The 24,701-nt window shown below is 45.2% G+C and overlaps 1 protein-coding gene and 1 long non-coding RNA gene across 4 annotated transcripts in view; one reads left to right on the top strand and one right to left on the bottom strand.

Moving 5' to 3' along the window:
• The window catches only part of LOC126534923 (uncharacterized), a 77,865-nt gene that overhangs the window by 47,544 nt on the left and 5,620 nt on the right, over positions 1 to 24,701 (top strand). The gene's annotated exons all lie outside the window — the stretch shown is intronic.
• Positions 1,678 to 23,417, bottom strand: LOC126533764 (uncharacterized). Of its 3 annotated transcripts, XR_011895808.1 has the most exons (7): positions 23,118 to 23,417; positions 19,983 to 20,159; positions 8,973 to 9,078; positions 7,529 to 7,722; positions 6,777 to 6,965; positions 3,402 to 3,581; positions 1,678 to 1,824 (listed from the first exon to the last, which is right to left on the bottom strand). It is a non-coding gene; the product is annotated as an uncharacterized lncRNA (long non-coding RNA). The 3 variants fall into 3 exon arrangements; XR_011895807.1 differs by lacking the exon at positions 19,983 to 20,159 and having other exon boundaries at positions 23,118 to 23,411; XR_011895809.1 differs by lacking the exons at positions 8,973 to 9,078; positions 19,983 to 20,159 and having other exon boundaries at positions 23,118 to 23,407.

Genomic DNA, 24,701 nt, shown 5'->3' on the forward strand with positions numbered 1-24,701 from the left:
AATTTATTTGCAATAACAGCACAGATATACTATGACTGGTTGCTGCGTGATTATCATTGACCTGTTTTTAAATGTACTCTAGGACGAAGACCTTTCCCAGTGTCTTCCAATTACCTCTTTCCGGCACTAGCCAATTCAAACTTGCGCCTGCAAATTTTCTCATTTCGTCAGCCCACCTAATTACTGCACTCCTCGACTGCGCTTCGCTTCTATGGAAACCCATTCTGTAATCCTAATAGTTAAGCGGTTTTCTTCCCTAGCCATTGTATAGCCTTCCCACCTCAATTTTTTTCTCCTATTAACAACTAGATTATCAGATATCTACATTGCTCGCTTCCTGCATCTTAACGTCCTGCCTAACATTTTTCATTCCATTTCCCTTGGCGCAGTCGTTCACTTGTTTTCGAGTTCTTTATTAACCTGCAAGTTTCTGCCGCCTAGCTTAGCAAAGTAGAATGTAATGGTTTTAGACTTATTTTTCAATCACACTAGTAAGCTCCCATTCATGATTGGGTAATGCCTGCCGTATGCACTCCAAGGCGTTGTTATTTGTCTTCAAATTTGCGTCTCAGGTTCAGCATCTCCTGTAGCTAACTGATCTAGATATAGGTACTCCTCGACAGGCTCTAGAGGGGCGCTGCCAATCATGAATGCTTTCTTGTTCGCTTGCAAAGATACTGATAATTGCCTTCGTCTCCTATATATTGTTATATGTGATGTCGCCCAGTAAACCCATTAGGCACTCAGCAAACGCCTTTCGTGAAAGTAGTCGATGTTGCAAGGGGCTCCCACACAACGATTAAATCCGTGTGCTTTCAAGGTTCATCGGTGCTTTTTGTATCCTAAGCCCACATCTCGCTACGCTTTAGGCGATTTGCAATAAAAGCATCCCTCCTTAACAACGGCGGTCCCTAAACATGTGTTGTTTGCCTCTTTGCAGTAAGTTAGCACTATCTGCTTCTACTGGAATAAATTAGGAAAGCAGTGAAAATTTTCTAAAGGTAGATAACCATAACCATCGGTAATTATTGTATTTCTTTCGCTAGACGTTCATCAAAATGATTCCTTTAGAAAATGAAATATTTAGTTGAATGCAAAAGCACGAAGTATATGTATATGTACCTGCTAACCCCATTTTCATGCCGGCAGAACCAGAATGCTTCCTACTCCCACTGGCAATATTTGTAGGAAGCTCTACGCTGTGCTCCACACCGACGTAGAACGCTGGCGCCAAAGACAAGAGGTGATAGTATAGCTGAGGACGCTATGTGATATACAGGGTGTCCCAACTATCATGCACCAACATTTAAGTATATATAAATATAAGTAATTGGACCGAACCAAGGTAATCTGTTTGCCGCCGCTCGTAGATATTCAGATATTTTTTTTAGCACTCAGCCTACATACAAAATAAGTTTTAATGAATTATTACAGTTCATAAATAGTATATTTCGATGAAAAGTGTCACTGAAGAAATTGTAGAGTTCCAAATACAGCTTTCTGTGGCTCAACATGCGCCTCACACAGTTTTTTATTTCGAGTGCGAGAGATGTCAATGTATACACGCACAGTTGCCGTGTGACTGGACGCTCGAGGCACGTACTGAATAATTTACTCTGTGCCTCTTTGCGTCCTGACGAACCCGTTGCGGGTGAAAACTGGAAGTGGGGCAGTGCGTTTGCGACATCAATTTATTTATTTATTTATTTCAGTACTCTCAAGCTGTTCATTTAATTCCAGGAAAGCTGAATTGAAGTCCTTTGTAGGAGTAAGCCATAATATCGTAATTCAGAATGCGGCAGATTTGCGCAGCGTGTTCATTTCCTGAATAAGAAAAAAACAGCAAGGGCAGACAGGTGAAACTTTTTTTTTTGCCATAATGAACATCTGATGACACATTCGAGCGCTCCCTTTCGCGCACGCGTTGCATACCAAGTTCCACAACGAAATAATTTCGACGTTCTTTCAATAATGCCCCCCCTAAGCAGGACCATGCGGAAAGATTATTTGATACGGCAAATAGTAAAGAGCTTTCCAGGGAGCAGTGTGCTCCCGTATTTCTCAAAGCGTGGGTAATTGTAGACTAAGAAGCAAAGCTAAAATGCGAGCCCTTCGCAAACATTCGCAAGCGCGTTGAAGCAGTTCTCCACTGCTTCATACTTTATGGGATCCCTAAACCAATTTACCGTTGACGTAATGAGCATGTCGTGTTTATCCTGCCGATATATGTTTTCTTGGCGCACGGACGCATAACGGTGGCCGTCCCACACGTCATCTGATACAGGGTAACCCCACATTATACGCGTTGCTCCACTGATTTATTGTGTTTCACCGACTATGATCCTGTGCTGCTCATGGCTGGACGTGTTACCAGATACGCACAGCATCTTATGTCGTCTTCCTTGGCTGATTTCGGAATAAACAGGCATAGTATTTACTTAAACATCTCATTTGTTGTCTCGTGTTTGGCCATTTACCATAGGACACATCTGATCTTCACAGATATGGGCTTGATGTATTTTCAATCGCCAACTCTAGTGAAAGGCACAGAACCCTTGGGACATTATGGGCTACAAAAACTGTAATGTTTCGAAAAATTTGGTCGGGCATGTTTTAATAAAGAAATATGATATACGCAATGTCATATATATATGACATCGCGCAATACGTACGAGTTCTGCCGTCTCTTGTAACACATACAAGTCATGACCAAAGTGTGTCAGATGCTTGCGAAAAGAACTGACTAAACTATATGCTCCATGCAACTCTTAGAACGTAGAATATTGCATAAATTGTCTCTGAAATTCATAAGTATTGCCAAAGAACAAAAGTAAAACGTAAAATGTAAGAGTTGCCGGGGTTCGCCGATATGGGAGTATTCCAATAGGAATAGTAACCATGCTCTCTCTTTCAACGCGCAATATCATTTGACTGATGCTGTCAGTAATGCCATCGTTTTATCATTAAATTTCGGCTGTCATTGCGCGCGTCAGCCTGTCGCTACACCGCAGTGAGAGAGAGCTAAGTTGTCTTAGAGTATTCGACCGCCCAACACATGCACTGATACGTTGATGAGCATTCTGTGCCTACTTTTATTGTAAACATTTCACAAAGCTTTTCACCATTGAGTACGTGCTGAAACCACTGAGCGGTTGTGTGCGGTCTTTTTTACCCCGAATAACGCTAACCTGTCTCCAATTTGTGCATAGAACATTGGCGCTCAATTCACGGTTGTTGTTTTCCGCAGCCCGCCGCCCTTCGAGACCTCATGTGTTCCTGCCTCGTGGCATGATATTTGTGCAATAGCCTTGTATTTATTGCTCAAGTTTACCAAACCTTATAGTAATGACATCGCCATCAGGTGAAAAAGAGTGAAGAAGATTTCGCAGCTGAATACGTACCGCTGCATCTGTTCATGCACTCAAAACAACTTCCAAAGTTGTTAGAATTGCCGCCCCATCCACTGTACATAAATAAACTACAATTGTCTGCTTTGGAGTCATATGACCAGGCGAAAAAGTGGCCTATGCCGTGTCCTTGAACTTGATCCAAGCTACACACCGGGTTCTCTGGAATTCCAGCTGAAAAGTAGCAGTAACCGGTTAAAAAAACGTCAATAAGCAATATTTGTTATCCCTTATGCAGACATATTAAAAAAATGTCGCAAAAACCTCGATTATTGTATAAGTAAATAAAGAGCTTCTGTGAACAGCTGAAGTGGATGCACTAATAGATCTACAAAACGTTACTGCTCACGTTGGTATGGTGATTGTTGGCGGCAACAGAAATTAGTGGGCATGGTTTGGTAGACGTCCCGGCAGCATAAAGACTAGGACATAAGAATGCGAACAAAACTGGCAGGGTGACGAAGGCTGCATGAACAAGACGGCATGACAAGAATATCACCGCAGTCTAACACACTATGCTCAGACAGCAATGGTGCAAATGGTCGGGAACTTACGTCCTCTTTTCCCACGTCCTATTGTTGTTCTTGGGTACTCGGGTAGTTTTAGTAGATTTGCCTGGGCAAGAGTCAGACAGTGCCAGACATCCCTACCCGGGTTAGACCTAGCCGACGCACACACGCAAAACCCTATACGTATATATATATATATATATATATATATATATATATATATATATATATATATATATATATATATATATATATATATATACGTAGTCAGAGCCCCGACGTAGCTTCATGTCCTTCAAATGACCTGCACGTGTAATGCGGAGGTAATGATTTCGCTTCCCTCCGGTGACAGGCAGTATTTTTCAGTCCAGTCTCAATTCTTTATACCTATTATTTGCAGAATTCTAAAATAGAAGAAATATAACGGGTAACTCCTACATTTTCAATGACGTTAATATAAATTTGGCGGAATATTTTGATTCAGTATTCCAAGTGCGATTCTCAACATTGAGGTAAATGATGCTGCAGTGCAAGCGCCTAAGCGTCATGCATTTAAGATAGCTAATCTCTGCAGCATTCACGGAACTCTAGTGCTAGAACGTAATTTTGGGCGAGGAGTCATGTTAAGATGGTTTTTGCATTCCCTTACCTCTCTTACTTCCCTTTTGTCGTCGTTATCAATGAAAAAAAACCTACGAGATGCCGACCTTATAATTTTCTCTGAAAGGGCGTTTTCAGTTATCTGAGATCAAAAACTTTTGTTGATTTTCGCCAGCACCAACATAGCATTGTTCAGTTGCCTTGTTACCACCAGAACCGACAAGGCCCGAGCACAAAAAATATGCGTTACCACAGAGATGAACTCGTCATCGGATATTAAAACACTGACCGACAGCTTCTCCACCCACTTACGCGAACACCGCGATCACAAGACGGGAATGCCGGCGAAAACCTGCCAATATATGTCCTCTCTATCGCCACCAATACGTCATTCATTATCTACTGTGCTGTGATTTTTTTTTCTGTAATACGTCTGCCTCGTGGATCTCGAACAATATGCGACAAACTACCTATTCGTCCTCTTTGGTAGCTACGTTCCTGCTTTCTTAATAAAAATCTACCATCGCAGCTAGAACTTATTCTGCAGCGTCAGCCGAAGTATGTTAGGAGTTTGCACCTATATCTACAACCCTTCGCCATTAAAACATTGTAGCGCACAGAATTACTAGCGCCTGTACCGGGCATGTTTTCCTCGAACGGAATTGCCTAAAAAATAACGCGTGCCTTTAACGAAGGGCTCTGCCGCCTCGCGCAAGACACCACGTTGTCACCAACCATATAAAATGACCGCGTATGCGTCATTTTTGTTTATCAGTTAAATTCTACCTTACATATGAGCGCCAAATTATGTTCGCTTGCTTTACAGTGGGGTAATGCTGGCATCATCCTGAATACTGACCACCCCACTTCTTGAAGCTGGATAAATCGACCTGATGCAATGACGTAGCGCCTTGGCACCTCCCTTGAGAAGAGGCTTACGCTGGTTAATGATAGATTAAAAGAATTGACACAATGTACAGTGCAAGGCACGCGTCATTTAGCTCCTTCGTGCATCTTGTGTTCTCGCAGCGAATACAGGTATCCAGAGTATTGCAACCATGTATCCCGCCTTTTGGTCAGGATGCATGTAGAGTAGCTTAAGGAAACGAAGCAAGAGGTTAGACAACATATAGCACACCCCCTTGAACAGGCAAGGTTATTATGTATTCTTCAACATTTTTCAAGTAAACAGCATATGCTTCATTCGATGCCTCCGTATTTGTAATTATGGGTCGGAAGTCTGTGTGTATTAGCTTTCTGCCTCACCAACTATAGCCAAAAGAGGCTTCGTGCTCTTACATTTAAACAGCTGGCGATCCGATAACAGGGATTTTATCATGAATGCTATACGTAAAGCACGTGCTTGTCTTCGTTTTCCGTAATTCATTATTTAGCATTAAAAGAATGCAAATAATGAGCGAATCGCTTAAGCTAACACAAGGATAAACCATAAAAGAGTTACAGCATGAAATAAAAGGATACGTAGTAATCACCTACACTGTACACAGTGCAAAATGCAATGCGCTACTGACATCGCCTTCACCACCAGGTGAGAGAGGATGTTTATTACCTCTTCGTGTGCGGCGTACGACATGATAATGCCACACAAATATAGAGTGATGCTTTCACCGTGTTATATAGTTGGTCATTCAAGCAGAAAAAGAAACGCTTGTTATGGCTAACAGAGCCTCGCTTCTCACAATAAACAGCGCTTCTCGCTTCACACATCTTGAATGTTACAGGATCTTACGTGGCTAATAAAACACCACCATCGAGCACATTGCCTTTATATTTAATTTAACAGATGTTATATATATACAATGCAGAAGCTTCATAGGAACTTCGAAGATTTATGTGATAAACGATGGAAAAAGAAGAGAATCATAAGGTGTAGCAATTAGAAGTGTTTAAAACAATTCACTATTACTGAGGTAAGGATGAAGTGCATGCTGTAGTTTTTCCAGCAACAACGAGAGATTTACAGTAATGATGGATCATCACAAGCAAAATAAAAATTACTTAGAAACACGCGCATTAAAAACATAATGTACATTTCGTTTCCTGATTGGCAGATAGTTATTTATTTAGTTATTGACAAAACAACAACTAATCCGTACTGAAAGTTCCAGATGAGGGATACCTCAATACACACATGTCACCTAAAAGTAATCCCGTATTTTATTTTTGCAAAGTTATTAAAAAATGATTCTATGTTTATGAAGTTACTATGAGAGAAGAATGCGAGGCATTTTGCACTCACGTAAGCACCATCGCTGACACTGTCTCTCGGAAGAAAACCTGTTCAGGTTCCCGTTGCATCCACCGAAGATGAACGCTTTGCATTCGCGGGTGTTGGAATCGAAATACCACGATGTAAACGGGCCTCCGCCACATGTGCTGCCAGGCGCTTTCGGCCTCAAGCAGTATTTTCGCGCTGTGTTATTTGCCGCTAGTGAAGTAAATAGAATTAAAAGCAGATGAAGTGGCTAGTTAGGAACCTTATCACAGAGACACAAAAATGTGCTTGCCTGTCTCACCCTGTCTGTTTCACCTTGAGATTTCCGAATTGCACTAACACAACAGAACATTAGACGGCATATCCTATTGGCTACAGCAGGCTCAGTGAATTCCAATTTATAACACTTTAAAGCAAAGCAACAACCTAGAATGGGTATTTACCATTTATTCACTATGGTGTACCGGTACTAAAGTTTACACTCTCTGTCTCCATCTAGCAATACTGTAAATTAATGTACATGTACTGAAAATATTTATAAGGACATGCTGACATCATTGTAAGAGAAGTCACTCTAACAAAGCTTTTTTTCTCCCATTCCGGTATTCTCAACCTTCACATCATTTTGTGTGGTCCATTGTACGTACATCCATATCGTTTAGCACTGTGATTTATCACGCCTCATAAACTTGTGAGAGTGTATTAATTTATAGTAACAGTCAATAAATAAACTCTGTAATGCCAATATAGAAGTCTTGTGTAGTGAGCGAACTTACCGAAGACAGTGACGGCGAAAACCAATAATTCGAATGCATGCGTCATGCTCAATATCCCACTTGATATAATGGTCGCACGGAGTTTACGATATATCTTTCCAGGTCCTTTCGGATTCACTCAAACCATGTGGTGTCAACGCAGCATTTACAAAACCCCCAGGCAGTGATATTCCCTATGTTTGTTTGAGGCATCTCTGTGCATGAAAATGAGTAAACACAATCGGTAGATCAGTTCCACTTCTCGCTAAAAGAATCCCAATCTTACAACTACTAACAAGTTCCTGCTGGGTCAGCAACACGACTCCCATGTTTCGTATTCTCAACTGTTATCTTGTAACGACATCCATGACATGAAACAAATAGAATATAGTTTAAAATACGTGATATTTTGCTTTCGCAGGCCATGATACACATATCTGCCCTCTTGAATTTAAGACAATTGTCAATTAGTGCATTTTCACACATCATTACCTTGCGTACTGGCGACGGTGGCCAACGGCTGCCTGATTACTGGTATTTTATTTTCTGTAATTGTGATTATGAACCTAATTATGCCAGTTTGTGCCAACCTACCTAGCCTATTTCCGCTGCTCTCCAAATAAATAAAACAACTGAGAATTTGCGATGGTTATCGGCGGAATCGCACCAACGTCACACAGGTCGCTCCAAGACGGCATACGGATGCTTTCCAATGGTGCCTTGAGGGATTGTGCTGACATAGGGAATAAATCTCAGCGTTTACACACAACAGCCTTTCCATAGGCAGCAATGTCAGAGGATCGATAAACGGAGGACTTCACGCGGTACCTCGTGCACGCCACTAGATGGTACAGGCTATAAACACAACAGCCCGACGCTTTAACGCTGCGCCACCAGTGCAGTGCCGGAGGGTACTTCAGCAGCGCCCCGTTAGGGGATGCAACGTACCCAGATGAGTAGAAGATAAAGAACCGCTGCTGCAGTACACGGCTCATGAATAATATGTTTTGGGGGTGGATTTACGGCATGTTGCTACATTGTGTGAATGCCACGCATAATACCGCTTGATAGACATCGTCAGACGGTCTTTTTTGCGTAAAGGCTTTTTGTGTAAGCGTGTCGCTATTTGGCTTATTGCCGCATAAATATCGGCGGATATTTGTGCTGGTCACGCCATGGGCACATCAATAAAATGGAAGGAAAGCAATCTGCAAGTGGTAAGACCACGGTATGTTTCTTTGAATATCTGGCGGCTACAATTTGTGAGAACGAATACACAAAGCAAAGCGCGAGTAGCATGTAAAAAAACGTGCCCGACGCAGCTCACGTCAGCTGTTTTGAAACAAGGGAACACGTTGAGTGATGAATTGATAGGTGTGTACTGATTTCTGGAACATATTGTTACGTGAAAGCACTGTAGGTAAACAATTTACACAGTGTATCTAAAAAGGTAGCAAGTACTTGCCGACACGGAAGCCAGGCATCATCAAGCAAGGCACATCGTGGTCCTCGGATCAGGCAGAGGGCGCTTATGGATACGTTCCACTAAATCCAAGTGTCGGCATCATCTTCTGCGAATAACGCATAGCATGAGGCATGTTAACATCAGGCAGCCCGCCAATACTAAGGATAAACAGCAGAGAAAGCGTGGTAAGGCTTAAGCCTCGAAACGTGGACGACGTTCCTGGACAACGGAACAAAAGAGGTTGTGGGGCTGGCAAACACTATCTCCTGCGTGGCGTCAGTCACTTGTCGAAGGACCCGATATGGGCCTGTGTAGCGAGTAACGTGCTTTTCAGACAGGCCGACACGCTGCGAAGGGTGTCCAAGTAGCACGAGTGCACCTGGATCAAAACGCTTGTTTTGCTTGAGGCATAAGAGCAAAAGGCATTTCTGATTTTCTTGGGAAGCGGCAAGTCTAGTACGGGCTATCTGCCTCGGGTAATCACCCTGTACAATAGCGTCACACGCAAATTCTCTAGTCGGACTTGCAGAGTATGAAAGAAATGTGTCCAACAGCAAAGTTGGCTCCCGTCCGAAAAAAAAAAGGTAAAATAGAGAGTATCTAGGAGCATCGTGGCGGGAGGTAGTATATGCGAACGTCGCGTATTGCAATGCAAGATCCAAATCACGGTGGTCAGCCGACAGGCACATTGAAAGCAGGTCTCTTAAGGTCTGATTCCCACGCTGAGTCCGTTTGTCTGGGGATGGTATGACGTGGTGATCTTGTTGTGCTGCATGGAGCAGCAGCGCAGGATATCGTCGATGACTTTCCACAGGAAGGTACGCCCTCGGTCAGTCAGTAATTGACATGGGGCACCGTGTACTAAAATTACGTCGTGGAGGAAAAGTGTGCCACGTCCAGCACACCTGCCCGCCAGCGTTCGTGCCATTGGGTAGCGCGTCACGTAATCGGTAGCGACGGCAAATCATTTGTTCCCGGAGGCCGATGTAAGAGAGAATCCAAGAATGTCCAAACCGACTGTGAAGTAGGGGTAAGCTGGGACACCGGTGGGCATCAAGATACCCAGCAGGAAGCGCCGAAGGTTTCTTTTGGCGTTGATAGAGCTCGCAGGCGCTGACATAATGCCACGCTGAGTGGGGTAGGCAAGGTCAAGTGATGTATAACTAGAAGAAGATCTGGTGCATCAGGGTATACTTTACGCCGATATAAGCTACCATTCTTTGGGGTCAATATGCGCAAAGAGAGGTCGTTGGGAAAGGATTCCAGGTGCTCGATTATTTTCCTTAACTAGACATCCTGACGCTGTTCTTCGGCGACATTAAGGACCTGGCTCACGGAAACGACAGAATCAAGGGATTGAGTTCGCGAAGAGGTCACCGTTGACCGCGCGGTAGCGGGACAAAATGCGAGTTTTTTGTATGCCGCCGTGTAGCTGTTATCTTGCAGGCGCATTGCTTATCGAGTGGGTCAGCCCCTAGGATTCTTCAAAGAGGCGAGCCAACACAGGACATGGTGGTCGGCGACCACTGTAAATGCACGACGAAATAGATAGGGGGGAAATTTTGCAACTTCCCAAAGAAGAGTGCGGCACTCACGTTCTGTATTTGAATAATTTCGCTTCGATAAGGACAGCATCCTGCTGATATGAGCGATTGCGCAATTCGCTTCACGTTCACGCCAGGCACCAGGACAGCGCCTATCCCGTGGGCTTTAACGGTACGTTTTGCGAGGAGTGTGGTTAACCAGAAGAATGTCGCGGCTTGTGCAGCACCTCAGGTAAAAGGCACCTCTTTACGATTTACGAGCGGTTTCGCAGTCACTGCAACATTCGTCATGACCCTTCAAAAACTGGAGCAGGGTCCCCCAAAGCTGCGAACATCTTTGGTAGGACTTGGGCACAGGGAAGCCATTCACGGCTCAAATTTTTTCTGGGTCAGTTTGTACGCAGGCAGCATCCACAATATGGCAAATTATCGTAATTCATCGATGATCATAAAGCTAGTTTGATCAATTCACCAAAATCTGGAACTGTGGAACACGTCAAGAATCACTAAGAGGCGTTCGGGGAGTGTTCGAAACACAATCACGTTGTCCCAATAACAAAAGCACATTTAACAATTGAATCCATAAAGCAGAGCTTCCATCAATCGCTCCAATGTGACTGAAGCATTAGACGGACTGAAATGCATTACCTTGACATAGTAAAGCCCAGATGGTGTTAGAAAAGCCGTTCTCTCGCGGCTCATGGGGTCCGCAGCAATCTGCCAATATAGCGATCGGAGGTCAGTAGAAGAGACGAGGCACCAAACAGATAGGGCATCATCAATTAGTTGTAAGGGGTAAGCATCTGCGTAATGTTGTTGAGGTGTGGATTCTTCCTCATTCGCCACTACTTCGCTTCTACTGGGCCACCTCCTATGCGGTCTACCTCCAGCCTACTCCTCCGGTCGAATCCACTAGGCCCTCCCTGCCGGGCTACTCTGATGCTGCTAGGACGTCCTTCTGCCTTTCTCCCTCCTACCCTCTCTCTCTTTTAATCCCATCTCCCCACCCTGCTGGCACTGAGCCGTGCTCCCGCATGGGTTGCAGAAATAGTGCTAGCCTTTCCTCTTTCCCCACAAGAACCACTTCTCTCTCTCTCTCTCCACAGAAAATCGCAACAATCAATCGTGATTTTTTAAAAAAAACAACAAGCGATGCATAGGGACTGGATGATGGCTCGATTATGCCCTTCGCAAGCATCTTGTTGACTTCCTACTGGATGATGCTTCCCTCAGACGTAGACACTCAATAATGAAGCCGGTGAACAGGGCTGGCATCGCCTGCGTGTATGCGATCCGCGACAACGAACGCCTGACCCAAACTCGGTTTCAGTGTGCTCAGGCGGAAGCTTATTGGCGATCATGCTGCGAATTTCGCCGCTTCCATGAGTAGTCGGCGTCGTAGTACAATTTGGAATAGATGTAGCAACCAGTACAAAAGCTTGTAGCTGAAAGTCTGGCAGGGGCCAAAGGGGAGCTACAGATAGCCTCCGTGGAAATACTTGCTTGATGAAGCCAAAATTCACAAGTGAAAGACTAGTTCCATTAGGCACAATGCTCAGGATCGCGTAGGGTGAAGCGATAGCGTGCATGAGCAGGACGTCAGTAAGATGCGTCACGTAGTTGCTATTTGGAACAACTGGCAAACATGAAAATTCGACATACTTCAAAGTTTTAGATGGTAGGCGAAGAAAATCACTGCAATGTAGGCGAGCCGCAGGGAGTTGGGCCACTGTGTTCACAGAGGCGAGGCAGTTCAAGGTAGAGAATATTGGTGGAGTAATCCATCAGAGCGGAATGGGCAGAAAGGAAAGCAAGTTCAAGTATGAGGTCGTGAGCACACTGCGCAAGGTCCTGCAAAAATAGCTATGGCCTAGCGACCAGCAATGGCAACCCGAGCTGTCGCACTGTCAACGACACGTACGACACTGGTCGTGGGAGGTGTAAAGATTCTCTTCATGCGGCGACAATAATTGGCACCCATGATAGAAACGTGCACTCTAATATGAATCAAAGCTCTCATCATCGTGGACATCATCATCGTGGACATCAAAAGTGTTCCGGTTGGCACTAAAGGAACATGTGATTTTGGGTCAAGGTCGACAGTGCAGCTTAAGCTCCAGAAGCTGCACAATCTAGTTTTCTGGCGAGAAGCGACGCCTAAAGGACGGTGACGAAACGCGACGGCGACTCGGCGAACGAGATGGACGGCGATGCGGTGGAGGCGACCTGGCGTAGCGGCTACATCCCTCGTAGACATTGGGTGAAGAGGATTCGGTGCGGGGCAGATGGCGGCATGCACTGCGCAAGGGACCAGAGTGGTAAATGGGCTGACAGCGGCAATAGCGAACAATATGTCCAACCCGGCTGCAGCGGAAGCCGATAGGTTTATCATCGGATTTTCTCCATTCCGACGAGTTTTTGCAAAGATGAAGAGCGCACGCTCCGCAACGAGGGCTGCCAGAGACTATCGCGGCATCAGGAGTGTTCATCGCACAAACAGTAGAGAGGATGCCACTGTTCACAAACTCCTGGCGAACAATCGCCTTGATCAATCAAAGAGCCGGATTGAGCCGGATAGTTGATTTTTAAGACGGAAACGCAGCCCCGAGTTCTCGGCATACGATGCGCTTTACATCGTCTGATGGGGTTGGCTGGCAAGGAGTTGCATCGCAGGACGACGGTGCAGCGGTATTGTGTAGACGCTCTTAATGACGTGAGATGCGCCGGCATTTCTCTTAATCTAGTTGACGACACTCTTTGATCACACTGCAAACAGTGACCACGTTGGTGACGATGAGCATATTGAATGCATCGTTTGCGATACCCTCCAAATGTCGGCAATCTTGAAAGCCTCGGGTATCTTCTAGTCAGCTTTTAGACACAAGGCCAATAAGTCCTGCATGTACGGCAAGTAAGGCGAAGTTGACGTCTGCCTTTGTACCACCATTTGTTTCTTGGCGTCAAGCTATCGACCAAACGGGTTGCCGAAAAGGTCACGGAGCTGCTTTTTGAACGTGTTACAGCTGGTAATATCGTCCTCGTGGGTCGAAAACCAGTCGCAAGGTGTTTCGCCGAGGTAATATGTGACGTTGGCCTGCATTACTGGGGGCGAGGAGCTGCGGAGTCGCCATCTGGCGAAAGTGCCTCGCTTGCGCAGTATCAGGTATAACGCGGCGCGCTTCTCATAGGTTCGGCTTTCGGTGATTGATAATAACACCATTCGGGAGCTGTCCTCGACATTTCTGTAGGTACTCTAGAAACGAAGGAAGATTTTACTGTCAGAATATTGGTATTGGGCAAACAGGAACCAGCGAATGGGGAACAGACACTGTCTCTTCGCCGAACACCACAGTGAACGCTCACTGTGCGCGGTCGCTGCGTTGGACTAACCCGAACATGCTTCTTGCCTGAAAGTTCGGCAATCGCTGAGAGCGAACTATGCGAAATATGTTCTTATAGCGGGTTATCGGCATAACCAAATGGAGCGTAACAGAAGGAATCCTCAATGAAGCGATCGCATGGGTTCGCGGTAACGGAGTGCATGCATGGGCCCTATAACGTAAAACTTTTCCAATATGTTTCTATTCCGATTTCCTGACGTCAAATTTGCGTAACCACCGACGCAAGCACCGGGCAGTCACCCGCAGGGTTGTCTGAACAGACTAATCAAACGCTCTCCTCGTTCATAGGAGGTCACTTTTGTTTGCTTGAAAAACGAATAACATTGCCTACACTCAGCGGCTAGTTGTATCTAATTGCCTGACAAGAGGCGAGGAGAACGCTCAAGTGGAGAGGGATTCACTGGGGCAGAGCCAGTGCACTGAAAATCGATAACCGGATGAAGAGATGGTGCTGGCGTCTGCGATTCGTCGGCTTTCCCTTACTTAGCTTGTGGTGGCTGGTCGAAAATGCGGTGGCATGCAACGGAAGCTTAAGAATGACGCTAAAACTGACCCTCAGCAAAAAAGAGTTGGCTGAATGAGGCAGTAAACGTGCCGAAAGTGCTTGAAAACGTTACACGGTCACGCAAGAAGATTTATTATATGCAAATACACCCATACTCTCCGGCAGGTGCGAGTAGCCAGCGTCTCAGCGATTGACGGCAGCCATCTTTTATTCCTTTCGGAACGGGGCAGCCTGCGGCTATTCCGAAAAGAATTCAGTTTTGTTCGGCATATTAATGAATCTTTATCGCGTACACGTCACTTTGACGCGGTGAATTTGTGTGGTTTTGGGACGTTGCGTGACAGGCAGGTGAAGTGGGTGCAGCCCGAAAACTTTTTACCAATAGCCGAGGGCTAATGGCGAAAAGCGGTTGAATCAGAAATAACTTTTTTTCTTTTTTCTGTCAAATCATGCATAATCAGTGTGTACACATCATATCAGATGGGGAGGTATTGCGGTTTTCGCGACGTCGCGTGACAGACAGGTGAAGAGGGGGTGGTCGAAAAACGTTTTTGACCAATCGCGGAGGGCTGATAGCAGAATTGGAATAGAAACGTTTGGAATAGTTTTACGTTATAGCGCCCCATGTCCGTGAACAATGTTTCACTTTCGCTGCTAGGGGCATTTTCGCACCATGCCGTGAGCTTGAGGCCTCAGCATATGACCATTTGACAGTACACAAGCAACCATTGTTGCGTTGACATTGCCATAGCTGTTCGAAAATAATTTCGCTATAACTAGGCACTTCGACGCCGACTACGGCGATGTCCCGTCGCGACGATTCAGTGTGTGTTTATTTTATTGTCTTCCAGAGTCTTGCACTTTTCAATATAATTATTTGGCAAATTGCGTTGTACTGTATATTTATCGGTTTTCTGAGCGAGCATTTACCCGCTGCTTCTTTTTCTTAATGCAGTACATTTCATTGGTCTTATTTTACCGCGGCCTTTCCATTTCAGTGAACTTGCCAGTATCTACCATTAACCAGTTCATAGGCCAACGCTTCATGACATTAGCCAGGTTGCGTACGCGTGCGAGCGTCTCAGTGCACGCTGTCTGCTACTCACCGAATATCGCAAGCCCGACGCCGTATTTTACTCCATGGAGTTTCCTACAAAAATTACTAGAGGGAACTCTGGCGCTAGTGTCTACGGGAGCTGCAACGAGAACGGCTGTCCCAGCATGGGAATTATGGGAAGTAAATGGATTTGCCTAAACTTCGTCCTTTTTGGCTTGAAACGGCTTTGTGACTTTTGAAACTCGTCCTTTTCGACAGCATATTCCATAATAAATAATAAATAAACATCATTAAAATTGCCCTACGGCAGGATTCGGACACAGGGATTCTAGTACAGAAGCCTGATATTGAAACCATTGAGCCACGGACGCATATGTCTACAAGCGAATGAAACGCCCTTATGAATTTATCGGGGGCGTGCCAGTGCCTAGAGACGCTTGGCGCGTTTCGATTTGGCCACCTGGACAAGCTCAATCGTTGCAATTAATAGCAATTGTACGCGTTCCCGGCGTCTTCTGCACTTTGAAGAATATTGATTGCGCTGAAATATACGACAATAAGATTTATATAGCCTAATATACAAAGCTACAAGAACGTCTGAATCCACAAGCACGAAGATCAGACAAATCCATGTACTTCCCATCATTCCCATGGTAGGACAACGACTGCAGCGCCAGAGTTCCCTCTAGTAATTTTGTAGGAAACTCTATGTTTTACTCGCGGAAGTGTTTGCTGCAAACAGGAGTTGCAGCCGATGGCGGCTTGCCGGTTCTGAGTTTCGCGTTCCAAGCTTCACGCAGCTTTTTGTCCTACGGATAGGTCTGAAAGCTGACACTGGGCTCCACTGTCTACGTCCGGCACTTCGGCACCGAGCAGTAGCCTACCAAACTGGACGCCTTCAGACGCAACTACTACCTAACACAGCGATTTCAAGTACTGTCAAGCACACACCCGAAGCGGAAATACCTCCCCACTTAACCAAAAAGACAGCACAGCTGGGACATTAAGCTTTCGTTTTGAGCTCGCTTTGGGGCTTCCGAAGCAGCCGACGTGGCCGCTATGTCCACGTGATCCCTCATACCAAGTAACGCCGACGGCTGCACAAGCTCTTCCAGTGGTGGAGCTCGCTCCCAGTAGTCCGATCCCTGTAATTGTGTTTGCTGACACGCTCGTACATGCTGAGCCACTCAACCAGGTCAACGCTGTATGCCCTGGAAAAGGTATCTGGATCGCGGAGCTGTAAGAGAGCGAAGAACTAGGCGGTGCTCTTAAACGTAGCTGGCGCGACGTATCATGGCCTGGGGGCATGGTGGTAGATTCAGGGTGGCGTCTGCTGCGAAGTTCTATGGTCCGATGAAGTAGCACGCACCTTCATCAATTAAATGGTATGTGAAAGCATAGTAGGTGAACTATTTACATGATGTATTTACAAGGAGTAGCAAGCACGAATAAAAGTGTCAAGAGGCTCAAGGACGCAGGCATAGAACACAATAACAAGTGAACTTGCTTTTGCAACATGTGTGCATGGTTATGTTGATATGGAAGTCGGTCATAAAGTAACATGATAGTTTCGTAGCGGAAAGATGGTCATGTTTCAAATAGCTGAGTGGTGCACGACTGCGCAAAGAGGGTCCGTCGGGGGAAAACACTTTGTCCATTGCAAACACTGGTGAAAGCAAATCAGACTATCCTGACTAAGCTTTCGGTGTGTTTTAAGACAGTTCAGTATGCATCAGCCGTGAGGAAGCACTGCAGGAACATCAGTTTCGTCAACGGACTGAGTTATATTAAAGTGCTTGAGGTACCATGAGGATGCCGGCATCCTAGTGGTTTCAAAACAAGCAAGCCATGTTCTCACTTCGCTACTTACGCAGACTTACGTATTTGTCTTCAGCAGACTGCATCCTCACGATTTTTACTTTTATTATTTTGTTTTGTACAGCGCTGACCAGGCTTAGTCTTCGCGCTTACTTACCTGCATTCATAAATAAACGGCCGTATTTTTTGCACTTATTACATAGTAGGGGGGAATAATTCTTAAATAATGCCTCTGCAGAATCGCTAAACTAAGCAGTGCACTCCCCATCTGTTGAACAATGTAACGTTTGCGCAGTCGACTCGTAGCAGACGTTTCCATTTAATATTTGCGATATGTTGATATATGTTATTAACTCAAATGATTCTTGTTGAGGCGAAATTCGCAACTCTCTTATTTGTGAGGGCAATTTGCTAATTTCTTTTTTGCGAGCCGCGTTTGCGAATATTATGCTCAACCTTACTATTGGCTGGAGTCTCGTACTATGAACACTTCTAGCTTAAGAACGTTATCTTGAATACGGCATTCGCTTCATTGCACCTAACTGTTTCTGGAAAATTGATCTTTCGCGGGCTATGTATTACATGGCATATTAGGCACTGTATCATGGAACCGCAATGTCCTAGAAGTGTTGCCACGGTGAATGCGGGTCAAATGATTACAAGAGGACAGTATGAAGTGGAATGCTTGAAATCTTCACTATATTTATTCAAGTTGATTCGAAGTAGGTTCGAAGCCTCATGGCTGTTCCTCGCACGAAGACGTCGAAGCCGTATTTGGTAGCCTGTTGAACTGCTGCGAAATGCGGATTATCTGTTCAAAATTGCAGCACTCTTTGACGATCGCGCCCACCGATTCATAGCTCTAGCAGATAAGCAGGTTAAATGTGTCATCTTCTATGCGCTTAAGGATTTGGCCAATCGTATCGCTCTCGTTCATGTCATTGTAAGCTTTTTGTCAGCTTTACGGCAGAGCGTGAGGACATCTTTATTATATGTCCCGTAAGATTCTGTTGACGTTTGAGCACGGGTCGACAGCTCCTTCTTCAGCGCCAGCTGACGGCCAAAGGACTTTCCAAAGAGGTCTAGAAGCTTCTGCTTGAGGAAGTCCCAACTCGTTAAATCGTGTTTTTGGGTTTTGTACAATGTTAGCGCTGTGTCTCGGAGGCAGAATATTCCATTCACTAGCATTAGAGTTGGTCTCACCGATTATTTTCGCTTACACGCTAATACCAGGAAATCCAGTCTTCAGCATCCGTACCATTGACGCCATTGAAGGTGTCTGGGTCTCGCGGCTGGGACAACATCGCGGAGGTCAGAGTCTGCAGTCTGCAGCACATGAGGTGGTCGGTTGGTCAATGTGGTGCTTTGGCTGTGAATAATCGTGTCAGGGCTCACATGGCGACTGCTACGGAGCTCCCTGTTGTTGCCCCGCACGTCGAGCAAAATATTTCGATTCGGAGACAAGCACGCATGCTGTTTATGCAACGCAAATGCTGAAGGCACCAGCTGGCGCTAGAATATGGCGGCTGATGCGCCCCAGCAACAACCCTTTGTCGTCAGCGTCTCTTGTGTGCACGTCGTGTTTTGCATCGCGACAATAATTTAAATATATTTATTGTTGGCGTTTCTAATTCCGGAGTATATATTGTTTAGGCAGGCGCTTTAATAAATGAGGGATGTAAGCTTTTGCTTTATTCGGTTTTCTTAGTTAAGTTGCTGACCGTACTTTAGTGTTAGTAATGCCTTCAGCAGGAGGAATATTCTCGCGATTGGACTTTTGTCCAGAGCACCGGTATAAGGAACGTTACCTAACTCGCACGATGTGAAGCTGATCCTGACACAAGTTATGTTGTGAGGCGACATAATAGTTTGATAGCATGCTTTAGTTTGATGGTGTGAGAACAAGATGCTGTTCGCTGATGCAGCGCATTGAGAAAGAAATTTAAAAGCAATTGCAAGTAGTGTTTGTTCCAAATTTGGAGCATTTGACATGGTCGCCGCGCCGCTAGTTTACTATCTAATTGTGAGCAGGCAGCCTAATTCCATTACAACTGGGTCGATTTGTTTCCAAGTCATGCATACAGATTAATGCAGGTGACATGGGACAAAAGAAAACCCTCGTTAAATTTCAGAAACCTGTTTGAAGAAACGTAACATAGCGGTATTAGTTGGTATGTACTTCTCACGTTTCATCGGGGTTTGAGAACTCCTACGGGTGACGGGTTTCTGTTGTATTCCCGACTCTGCACTTTACCTCGAACACTGCATACTGCGAGCATCAGACGCACGCTACGTTATTACACAGATCAGCTAACTATAAAGAGAAAGGTGCGACCCCACTCACAAACGGAACTTTCATTTCTTTTTATCGCAAGACCCAGGACCAGGTCACTCAACAGTTTTTAACCTTGTTCTGTCTGTGCACAATATCTGTATTTCAGTATTGAGGGCATGACAGACGTTACTGCCTATAAATTGTGTGATGCCATACAATATACTGAAGCAGGAGTGGCAGTGCGGAGTTGCTTATATGAAGGTTAAAAACAGTCAAGTACCTTACATGCAGCAGGGGAGCAACGTCACAAACAAATGCTTGACCCTTGCGGGGGCCCGCTACGCATAAACGCTTCCCTTGTTTAACCTTCGTCTTGCTTGAAAGGCTCTTAATCTTTAAAAACGACTTACGTGGCTCGCAGGGTCAGCGGAACCACCTTGCAGGCTTGGTCGATGAAATCCTTAACACCAATTTAGATAAGGTAATGCGAAGCAAGGGCCCTTTAGGCTTCGACGAAACACCTCGGTTCAACACCACCAACATGTAACATGAGTCAGCGCCGGGGTGCATCAATTGCTGAGTCATTCCTGCAACGGGGGGCCTATTTACTACAGGAAACGCTCCCTTAGCCTACGTTGGAGTTTCATGAGAAGACTAAAAGTATTGAAGGATCCCGGTGTAGTCAATTTAAGCAATATGTAGCCAATGTTGAAGAACCATAAGCTAATCCTCCGTACTGAAACTCATGACCTAATGCCAGACTCCGCGTAGTCAACTTTTATAAAGCAGTGACAAGAGGCAAGCATTTTTGCTAAGCACTATCCGCAAATCAGACGAATCTAGACTACAACGTGGTTTCCGAGAAGGACAAACCGGTGTGTCTACCGGCTTAACCAAGAATGCGTCTGATTTACTGTGCTTCAGCAAATATTTTGCAAGCATTTACGGACTGCATATTTACTGAACAAATCATTTTGAGTAGTTGCCAGTGGCCTGTGTACTCGCAGCTGACGGCATTCCATACAGTTTAATTAAGTAGTGCTACTAGGCAGTCACATCCAAGCACTGTGCTTTATAAGACGTTTTGACATAACTACATCTTGCAGGTTAGTATCTAAACTTCCCGCCACCCATGAGAGTGCCAGTAACATTCCCGTCAGAAAACTGCTTTCATCCGGCAACAAGGACACCAACGACTATCCTTGCGACGCACCCCGGGCAGCTCCACGTAAAGAAAATACCCAACCATCTGTTGAAAATTACAGTGTGCGGAACGCCCCCCACAAGAGCGAAAATAATCAATTCACCAGCAGCAAATTCAGTACAACTTGGTGCAAGGCACGCACCAAGAGCACCACAGAGGTATGCAACGCAAACAGATGTCAAGATTCAAGCTATCATCGGCGTGACACACACTGCTCATCGGCCCCCTCACCTCGCTACAGCTTCCTAAAAAAATCCGTCTGGTCTCGCTATGACTCAAGAACCATTGTAGAATGAGTACGTTAGTGCCATCATCTTAAGGAACTTCGTTAGCATTAGAAAAATACTGCTCAAGTTGCATTCACTGCGAACATCGTGTTTGCGGATTCGAGGAGTACGCGAACTCTTCTAATGAACAGAATGGACTTATATTATTTCTTGAGTATTGACCTGCCTTTGACAGCGGAATATCATCGAGTGGTAGTCGCCAACAAAGTTACCTGAAAAGTTTCCTCCCCGTTATGGGATTGTGCCCGGTTTAGAGGATCCTTTCACGCCGGTAACGTTGTTGCACTCTCGCGAGCCAACGCGCCCAACAGTTCTTCGTAGCCGTGCCTTCATAGGCTAATGTTTGAGTGCTTGCCTTGGTACACGTACTGCACGTAGTGTGCATTACTAGAGATTTTAGCCGTTTTGCATCGAAGGACGTGCCCATTTACAATTGCGAAACGGTAAGGTGCCTTCGTCGTTTCGTTTAGTCAAACAATTTCGCTGTCAGCTGCGTGCTGCCACAGCTGCGTGCTGCACACGCCCTATAACGTAAAAATATTCCAATGTGTTTTTATTCCAATCTCATGGCGTCAAATTTGCGTAACCGTCGACGCAAGCACCGGGCGGTCACCTGCAGGGTTGTCTGAAGAGACTAATCAAACGCTCTCCTCGTTCATAGGAGTTCACTTTTGTTTTTTGGAAAACGAATAACATTGCCTACACTGAGCGGCTTGTCTTATCTAATTGGCTGACAAGAGGCGAGGAGCACGATCGGGCCGAGCTACTGCACCGAAAGTAGGTAATCGGATGAAGAAGGTGGTGCCGGCGTCTGTGATTGGTCCGCTTTCCCTTACTTAGCTTACGGTGGCTGGTAGAAAATTGCGGTGGTATGCAACGAAAGCCTAAGAATGACGCTAAAACGGATCCTCAGAAAAAAAAATTTGGCAGCATGAGGTGGTAAACGTGCCAAAAGTGCTCGAAAGCGTTGCGCGGCCACGAAAGATGTTTTATTATACGCAAATAAACCCATGCTCTTCGGCAGGGGCGAGTAGCCAGCACCTGAGCGATCGGTGGCAGCCATCTTTTATTCCTTTCGGAACGAGGCAGCCTGCGGCTATTCAGAAGAAAATTCAGCTTTGTTGGGCACATTAATGCCTCTTTAATGCGTACACGTCACTTTGACCAGTTGAGTTTTTGGTGGTTGTGTGACGTCGCGTGACAGGCAGGTGAAGTGGGTGGAGCCCGAAAACATTTGGCCAATAACCGGCGGCTAATGGTGAAAAGGCGTCGAATCATAAATAACTATTTCTCTTTTTCCGGTCAAATCCTGCATGATCAGTATGTACACGTCATATCAGATGGGGAGCTATCGCGGTTTTCGTGACGTCGCGTGACAGACAGGTGTAGTGGGGACGGTCCAAAAAAGTTTTTGGCCAATCGCGGAGGGCTGATTACAAAATCGGAATAGAAAAGTTTGGAATAGTTTTACGTTTTAGCGCCCTGGGTCCCGATTGTAAAATAAATCCTGCCGAATGTGGCAGTGAATTTCGTGTGCGCTAATTCAGCACACGCTGGTGGCGCACGGTTTTACAGGTCTTACGTAGTTCTGTTGAACCACATAATTTTTGACATCGACAATGAACTTCTGCATGTATTCTTTGCATATTGATTAAATAACTTCTTCTTCTTCCTGTTAAATACTTCCGCGTTCGGCGCGACGCGAAACAATCGGTGCCGTCCTGGTGCGCTTTGTACAACGTGCGTGTGTCATTGGTCTTCGGAAAGGTTCCTTCGCATGTGCCTAATAAAGATATCGACGTTATTGTGCAGTCCTGCGAACAAGAATGTTTTCTTGGTTGCTGTCACACTGAAGTTCATGCGATTTGTCAGACGTTGCTACATTGCCTATCGCGAAAAACACAATACGAACAATTGGGCAAGAACACAAGCATGGACGCATCGCCACTCCATCGACCAAAACTGAAGTCTACTATTAATAAATAGTCTACCATTATTAATATTAGGTCTAATAATAATGAATTCTACTATGAATAAAAAGGTGATGTACTTACGTGTAGTGACCTTGAACAGAAGATTGGTGAAGTGCTGTTCCTATTGTATTTTCGTATCGCGATGACGATTCTGTTACGCTGGGACTTCGGTTGCCTCGGAGAGATCCTGTGGCAACGCTGTGAGCTCTGTCTGAGTGCACTTTCTTGTCGCGAATGCCTACGTGGCACGGTATTCAAAAGAAACAAACGCCGACAAAGACAAATTCGGTGATAATATATTGCCTACGTTGTGAAAAATACTGCATGTACTGCGCGGGAAATGAAAAATAAGGTTCCGCTAGAACCCGTCATGCGGTGCCCACAAATAGTCCTCTTGGATTGCAATCACAATGTTACAGAAGAGAAAGAATTGTTCTAGAGCTGCAAGCGATCGGTAAATCTTTGTCGGAGAAGACGCAAAATAAATAAAAGAAGAAAAATTGTTTGGAGACAAGTCGGCTTGACTCCTTGTATTCAGACAAGCCGGCCCCTAACAATCGTTTTGCCGCGTCTTCTATGTTTCTAAGCCCAGTACTTGTAAGATGAAACCCCATTTATTTTATGCTTTATTGGCATGCTTGGTTTGCGTGGAAGGTAAGGTTTAACGCTTCAGTTTTCTTGCGTTAGCCGTCTCGCCTTAATAATTTCCCGACGTATCTTGACCGCCAGAACTATTGTTATACAGTAACGAGGAGGCCGCTCAATCGCCGAAATAGTGTGCCGCGCTTCGTTTGTTTAGTGTGCGACGCTCCATCTCATAACTGATTTTCGGACGCAATATGGTATTAAGTTTACTTACTAAGTTTAACCATGCCGATATTCCAGTGGCTATGACATTCCCGTATTGAAAATGATGTCATCGGCCTAGTTCCTGAACGTAAGAGCGATCCCATGAGGGCAAAATTCAATAACTCTCTATAGTGCGCTTCAATATAGGTGGAAAAATCCCCATAGCCTCACTTCAAGTCAAAACACACAACTACATTAGCTTCCATAGCCCGCTGGTTGCTTGTAGAGTATTAGCGTAGTCAATAACCAGAGCTCTAACATAACAAGAGCTTGTTATGGATGCCTGGCTTTATGTGTACTCTATACTATATTGGCTTAGTGATGATAATATACTACTTGGACCTCGCAAACAATATTCATCAGGTTATGATGTAGGTAAATCGCAAGCGCAAGCCAGAGAGTACACAAAGCTTTTCGCTTTATAGTTCTTGTGTAAAGAATGGGCGTGGGTGACTTCTTCCGTTGCAAAGCTCAGATAGGGAGTGATCGGCTTTAGACGAAATTAAAGTGCGCTCTTCCGATAAAGTGCAAGGTGCGCACTACGCACAATGTTGCCATGGTATATCATTGCGCGCCGTCATGACTTCCAGTTTCACAATTTGTAAGTGAAAACATGTACAGTCTGGTTTCACGTGTATATATCGGCACTATAGCGGGAGGTACTTCCTCTCTGTAAGTGAAGTGCGGAGAAATATTACTGACAATTACAAATGCATAGCCCAATACACCAGCTGAAAATGAGGCAACCTATCCATTTAGTGCGGCCTTTTTCTATGCACCCATGGCGAAATGGTTGCTCCTATGCAAGATTACATT

The sequence above is a fragment of the Dermacentor andersoni genome, chromosome 7, assembly GCF_023375885.2.
Source record: "Dermacentor andersoni chromosome 7, qqDerAnde1_hic_scaffold, whole genome shotgun sequence".
Lineage (NCBI taxonomy): Eukaryota > Metazoa > Arthropoda > Arachnida > Ixodida > Ixodidae > Dermacentor > Dermacentor andersoni.